The following is an 8,225-nucleotide window of genomic DNA, read 5'->3' as shown; positions in this document are numbered from 1 at the left end:
TATAAACATACTTAAATACTTTTTTTTTGTAAGTACATACATTTTATACATATAAAACACCCAGTCCAATACAAACAAATATGTTCATGCACACAATTGTTAGTATTGTGCAGGAATCGAACCCGCAACCACCGGAATAGTAGTCCGTTTCGAACCACTTCACCATACGGCCGATAATAAAATTCATATTCATTCTTTTCAATAGCGCCTTTATACTTTGGATTAAAAATATTAAACCAGCCACTGACAATGACAGTGAGGAATTGAGAAGCAAATGAAGAAAGTCACTATCAACGTCTCTTCTTCAAAGCTTCAAAAAAGTATTTATTACAGGCTTAATAAACTATTAAAATCACGTGCCTCAAAACTTCGCGCCTCTTTAGTCTTCAGTCTGGTCTAGACTTATTTCCAGCCCAACACCCAGTCACCGGCAAACCTCACTGACGCTTTCAAGTCTCTAAAAATAGATACTGTTTGTTTAAAGCCACATATTTTCCTCGCGGGTTCCGAATTTGGAACGAGATCGTGGCGGTAAATAAGGCTGAATTCTTGGCCCCATTTTGGCCTATTTATATCACAACCAACACCTTAACTTTTCCGAAAGACTTAGTGTGGGCAGGCCTCCCACTAGGTGGACCGACGATCTAGGAGGTGCCTGGATGTGGGCGGCGCAGGGCCGTTCTTTGTGGAAATCCTTGGCCTTTGTCCAGCAGTGGACGTCATTCGGCTGAAACGAAAGAACGAACGAACAACACCTTGACCTATCAAACCCCAAGTGGTCGCATAAGATTGAGTAACAATTGTTTTTTATTGAGTCTCGATTCGCGGGGCTTGAATGGCTAAAATAGAAACAGCTAAGTTCAATAATAGTTGCGCATTGATTTGATTGATTTCAAATATTGAGATATCTGTGGACATTTTTAAAGCAGTTAAGCTTATTGACCTCAGAAAAACTTGGTCTGTAGCTGTAAATACAGACGAAGTGAACACTGTGACATTTTATGGTATTTTATTATTATAGAAGTATCTTGATTGATATGCTGTTAACTCTACCATCCACAAACATAATTTGGCACCACTGTCGACAATTTTAGCAGTTCATAAGTGTACAATATTGTGTCAATTTGGTATGTAAAATCGAGTTCTTCTTAAAATATTTTCATCAAGAAAGCCTTTTTTTTTTTCAAGTTATTGTTTCTGAAAATGAAACTCTCACATAAATAAAAATAATTTAAATCGCTATAAAAATGCGTTCCATTTGCAGTGTGTTTTCAGTCGAAAGCAAACTGAAACAGACACGATTTATAATGCTTTAATGCCTGCTCCGCTTCCGGCCAAAGCTGGTTCCGTACGCACACACACATTACCAAAAGGATCCCTTTTGTGCAGGGCTGCCACAAGAAAACCTTTTGTGCAGGGCTGCCACAAGAAAAAAATATAAATACATGATGACATTATTTATTTGTGCTTGTTCACTGTGAAATGATACTCAAATCTCGATAAGCTCAAGCTATGGCTCGAGTGGGTGATACTTGAGTTGCAATAATAAAATCTTAGTTGACTCTTCTACATCAGGTCATTTGGTCTCCATTGCAGAAGTACGGCCTTCTCTAATGGTGCCATTAAATTATAACACTTTTTACGGTTTTACAAATATTTACAATCATGACAGTTCAGTACAATAGAAAAAGCAAGAGTGAAAACAAAAGAAGTTCTATAATAATTAAAAATAAAACGCCGCGCGATTAGTGCAAGGAGGCTGAACGCCGCAACACAGGCTTATTCCACTATTCCCCGTTAACGCCAATTGGAACTAAAAAGTTCATTATTCCCCATTACGTTCAAAATAAAATCCTAATATAACGGGGATTAATGAACTTTTTGGTTCATTATTCCCCATTATACATACACTCCAATTGGCGTTAACGGGGAATAGTGGAATAAGCACTCCCCATGTTGTCCAGGCGGGTTAGAGAGCCCTGAATGTTTACATATTTATCTCTTAGTCGCGTCTTACGACATTCATGCGAAAAGTGAGAGTGATCTACCGAAACCATAGGGCCAATAATTTTAACTCTTAAATTCTAGTACCTACCTAACTTATAGAAAAATAAAGTTTTATCAATAGTAGGAAATATCATCATAGATAAGAGAAGCAAAAGAAATGACATATTCCCAATACGTCAAATCATAATATTTTATTAAGTTTTGCTGTCAATAAGTCATGCAAGAACACACAAGGCACAACCCAAACGACAATGGGTGAGGAAGGAAAAATGCGTCAATGGTTTCAATCTGTCACAGGCGAGCGTTAATTTGACAAGTGATATTGATGTCCTGTCACGTATTCCCTCGCTTTTGTGTAATATGCGATGCATGATGTATTTATGACAAAATAATACATAATTTTGTTAATAAGACGCAATAATTGTAGTGGTGAATAACTCCGTTTATCTAATTTTAAGAAAGGAGGAGGCTCTCAATTTAAAAACAATTAATTCATCCTCGTGTAAAAGGACGCAACTTACTTTTTTTTTTCATTTTCGTTGAAACAGTTATGAAACCTATATACCGTTTTTCAGATTTATCAGGCTAATCATACTTGCAATGTCCTACGTCCTAAACCACATTTAGGTTATTTAAAAAGTCTTTATTTTGTTTAGAGATACAGATATTTACATTCATACGATGTAGGTACTTTAAGGACTGGCATGTACGTAATCCCTACACTCCCTACATCATCTAAAAGTCCTTAAAAATAAAGAGAGTCTAGACTGGATTACATTATAATACGGACTTAGTAAATGACAACCCTACCTCGACCCTTTTAGCCTCCTCAGTTTCATGCGTTTAACTTTTAAAAACATCGGATTGCGTTTCAATTTAATTCCTCTCGCATTTGTTTTTTTTTTATTCAGAGGACTTTATTTTCTGTTTTAGAACCAAATATAGGTAAGTATGTACAGACACATCAAAGTAAACACTGAAGTATCTTCGTTCGTTCGTTTCAGCCAAATGACGTCCACTGCTCGACAAAGGCCTCCCCCAAGGTTTTCCACAATGAACGGTCCTGCGCTACCCGCATCCAGGCTCTACCCGCGACCTATACCAGATCATCGGTCCACCTAGTAGGAGGCCTGCCCACGCTACGTCTTCCAGTCAGTGGTTGCTTACTTTTCTGCCCCAACGGCCATCGTCTCTACGAGCTATGTGCCTAGCCCACTGCCACTTGATTTTAGCAGTTCTGCCAGCTATCTCGGTCACTTTGGTTCTCCTGCGGATCTCATCATTTCTGATTCGATCACGCAGGGAAACTCTGAGATAGCCCGCTCTGAAGTCTTTTATGTAGTTGTAATAGGGGCGAAATTATAACAAAAATATAGCCTGACTAGCTTTTGCACGCTGCTTCGCACGAGTGAAATTGTCTGTTATAAAATCTTTATCGCGCGCTTCCCTGTTTCAAAAACCGGGATGAAAACTATCTGATATCCTTTACCGGTACTCAAACTCTCTATCTATACCAAAAAAAAATCGGTTTAGTGGTTTAGGCGTTAAAGCGTAACAGACAGACAGACGGTGTTTTGTATAGAGTTTGACAAATTGTTGACATTTGTTAAAGTCAAAGTAAGATGGTGGAACCCAGCCTTAATAGAGAAGGGATGTGTTGTCGACTGTACTTGGAAGTACCTATTCATTCAGTAGTTAATACTTCTGAATTTTTAATCAAGAGTAAAATATTTTTAAATTCAGACTTTCAATTAAAATCAGAAATACAGGCATTCAGCCGATATGAGTTCCAAATAATTCATATGGCAACATTTAATAGGCCTCACATCGAGTGTTTGGAAACTATTCCAATATGGCTACACTGGGAATCGGTCAGTTATGAATGTTTGTCCTATTTTAAGCCTTATGGTATGGGCATAGAGATGGTATTCTATATTGGTGGATGGGGTTGCAATATTGGATTCATGATATCTGTTTGCTACAGTCTTGATTGAGATCACTTGAAGTATTTTAATTACATGTTTAAGTGCTTAACATTCTAATATTAGGTACTCATTGTGCAATCAACTGTGCTTTTAATCGTAGTTCTGTAAAAAAAGAAAAATGAAATATTTAATACCTACATTTGTGTAGCGTAAATAACTGAATACTGAGTTAGATAAATTATTTAATACTTATTATAATCATCAGAATGTTACGTAAGTACTAAAATACTTACCAGGTCTGATAGCGGTCTGTATAAAAGTGATAGCTTCGTAAATAAGTAAGTAATAAAAACCTAATAAGTACTCATAATCAATTCTTTAAGAAAAATCAATAGACGCGGCAAAATGCTCTTCGTGTGAAGACCACTTACTGACATGAAAATTCTATAATTTTCTTAGTACAGTCAGCGGCAAATAGTTCGTGACACCCAAAGTGGCCAAAAAGTTGACAACACAACCTTATTCCAATTGTAACAATGACTTTTTGACTACTTACTAGATAATTAATAACTAAAAAAAAACGTAAAGGTTACAGCGGTGATGATTACATAGTAAAAAGCACCATTTCAGCTGACAATAAAGGTGTTTTTCCCTAAAGATTTTCTGTTATGTGACGAAAGCATTCATGAAGATCAGTATAAGTAATGTCCGTAATTAATTCTGCCAATAGGAGGATGCCGCTACGACGGAGGCGGCGGCGCGCGGCACGCATTCCGAATGAGCTGGGTTATTTAGGAGGCTTGCACACTATTGCAAGAAAGAAAGAAAGAAAAAATACTTTGTTTTAAGGCAAAGCGAGCACTAAAAGACATTTACCAAAGAGTTAACCCATTCCGAATGAGATGGGTTATTTAGGAGGCTTGCATACTATTGGAAGAAAAAAAAGAAAGAAAAACGACTTTTGCACACTCGCAGGAAAATAGAGAGAAAAATACTTACCAAAAAATAAATAAACACATACGGAACGAGTTAGGTCATTTAGGAGGCTTGCAGACTATCGAATTGCCCCTTTTTAATCTGTTGGAGAGCTGTTTCTGTCTTTAATATTGACGTGAATTCCACAACGACTGCTATGGTAAGAGAGAAACGCCAGAGAAGAAGAATAATATTTTTTACTACAGCTAGAAAGCCGCTGGTGTTACAAATTGATACACTTTAAAAAGTTACGATTAAACTGAAGGTGGAAGCGAGCTTCACCCGGAATACGAACCTACTTGACAGAGGAACTGGGTATCTTACCTCCAGCTTCCGAAACACAACAATTTAATACTGTTGAATTTTGATACAACCTCAGCAAGTGTGCAAGCAACTTTATACTGTCGGTTTCCACTAGGCACGTCCAAGATATGCAGTGACGTGCACCGCAAAGCATACAAATCGATATTATAGTAGACCTACGTAATGGAGTTAAAGGTCAACCTTTCATTTCATACGTACAGTCGCGGAATGAAAAGGTCGTCAGTTTTCAAATTGATTCCTTCAACGAATCGCGAGCACATATTACCTTTTGAAACTATGTTACAGAATAATCTCGAGTTAGAGAAAATAATCTTTAACTGTTCGTCAGTAAAGTTCAAAATTATTCAGATCAAAGTTGTTTGATGATTTATCTTGTCAAGAAGATTATGATTGATAAACTAAAACCTTCTTGTTGGTTCAACCTGCCATTATTATTTCTTTTAAATAAAAAAAAACTCTTGTCAATTGGTCAATGTCATCATTGCGTTGCACTGATGGGATAGAAAAATAAACAAGCAAAACCTTATTAGTTAGCAAACGTCCTATTTATTTAAATGTTAGCAGCATTGTTTCTTGCACTGTTATGTTGGCAGGTTTGACTCTTACAGTACCTAGTGCAAGCGAAAACCGACACTAAGGTGACGAACCTTTTCATTCCGCGACTGTACATTCATTATACAAGCTTTCGCCGCGGCTTTGTATGCTAGAACGATAGCTAGATGATTCTGTGGTACATTATTGGAATAAAACATAATTTAATTATTTTGACACTTTATAACTCAACTAGCTTTTGCCCGCGGCTTTTTACTGCAGCAGCAGCTGAAATGGTGCTTTTTACGTTTAGATCTGTAGGGAAAAACAACCATAAAAGTAGTTGGGCTTTACATTATCATTGAAAAGAGCGTAATCGTCATCGCTGTTACTTTTTTACGATTAAAGTGACTAAAATCATAGGACTTTTTTTACAACGTTTAGGTGCATGGAATTGAATAGAATTATAATATTAGTTTATACTGTTCTTCTTATGCTTTAAAAATGTATTTTGATCTTAAAATTTTAACCTATTCTGCACATTATTGGAATAAAACCTAATTTAATTATTTTGACACTTTATAGCTCAACTAGCTTTTGCCCGCGGCTTCAACCGCGTGAAATTTAGTGTCACAGATCGGCATAAATTATAGCGTATATGTTATTCTGAGTTATAAACAATAATACTGTAAAGTTTCAACAAAATCCGGTCAGTAGTTTTTGCGTGAAAGAGTAACAAACATACAGACATCCAGACAAACTTCGCATTTAGGTATAATATTTAGTAGGATGAAGTACGGAAACTGGAAAAACAGAGACTATGATGAAATTGGTGATGTCACCTACTCAGTTCCATGAAGAATTCCGAAAATATGAGTAGCTTATCTTACATAGATTTTTAGAAGATAAGAAAAAAGGGTTTTAATTATTAAGTGTAAAGAAATTAAAACAATTATACAAAACCACGATGCTCTTATTTTCTTATCATAAGCTCAAATCTGCTTTTTAATGGCTTTCACTTAAAAAATAAGACGACTGCCATAAAACCTCTCCTCCTTTAAAGGGACGAATTTTCATTTAACTAAAATATGGTTCATTTCATCTCTATAACTTTTAGAATGATGGACTTTCATAAGAAATGTAAATTAGGCGCGGTGAAGTTCTTGTAATTACTTTTAATGGTCACTAAAACATTTTTAATGAGCTACGGCATTAAATCCTAGCTGTTTTTAGAAGCGTAGCTAGGCAACTAACGACCGTATTCACAAACATTACTATGAGATCTCACAGTGCGCGTGGACGCACAGAGTGACACATGAACCAATAGCTCTATTTAACTCTGTGCGTTCGATTTGCTGCTTCACTTAAGCAAGCATCGTTTGTGAATATGGGCGTAAGGTTCTAATGCAAAAAAAACTGCGACTGGGGCCCAGTTTTTTTTTTTGACAAAGGTAGAATTTTCAGCTGGAATGTTCAATTGCCTAGCTCGCATCAATATCTATAATTAAATAATTATGTATTAAATGACTATGTATATTTTAAAGACCCTTGAAAAAGAGGCTGACAATAATGAATGACTGAGTTTCTTGCGCTGCTTCTTCTCAGCACCAGCATTGGTCCATTTATTGTCCCGAAGCAGAGGTAGGTTTTATACTGGGACGTGTAAAAGTGCTTTTTAAAAGGCCACATGCAAAAATAAATGAGTTTTATGAGATTTTTGATTAGTCATGTCACTGCATGTTCATCATCATCATCATCATCATCATCATCATCATCATCACAATTTCAGCCACAGGGCGTCCACTGCTGAACATAGGCCTCCCCCAATGACTTCCACATCGCCCGGTTGGTAGCGGCCTGCATCCAGCGCCTTCCTGCTACCTTTATGAGGTCGTCGGTCACTGCATGATACAGGGATGTCTTTTTTTCAAGTTTTATTTGATTTATGTTCCTTTCCAATCGCTTTAATAGACTTCTTTCTGAGATCCATAGGCCCTGTTGGATCTATGAAACGGTTAAGTTACAATAATGCCTATCCTAATCGAATCGGGTAATTTAACTACATTCCCGAAGAGGGTCGGTGTCAAGCGGCCAGCCAGCTTTAAAACTAAGCCAAACCCTTTACAGGGTTTTATTATATCTTTTTAGTTTGGTGTTTAATTATTTATGTTTTTATATTTTTTCCCGTAATGTGCGAGTAGTGTTACTTATAGGCTCGAAAGACTCTTTTAGAACTCTTGACCATCGTGTTTTAAAAGTTATGGTAGGCTGAAATAATTTCAGTGAAAACTGTAACTATTGTTATTCTATAAATAGTCTAACCATCTATTTACTCGTATTAAGTGCAATCTCCTGATATAATAATATTTTGTACTATGTATTTTCCATAAATTTATACGAGATGAGAGGCGAAGTCACAGGCATATCTAGTCTAGAGACTTAGTTGCGGCTTTGACTGTAAAT

The sequence above is a fragment of the Ostrinia nubilalis genome, chromosome 19 (genome assembly GCF_963855985.1).
Source record: "Ostrinia nubilalis chromosome 19, ilOstNubi1.1, whole genome shotgun sequence".
Lineage (NCBI taxonomy): Eukaryota > Metazoa > Arthropoda > Insecta > Lepidoptera > Crambidae > Ostrinia > Ostrinia nubilalis.
Note: the sequence above shows the minus strand (reverse complement) of the source record.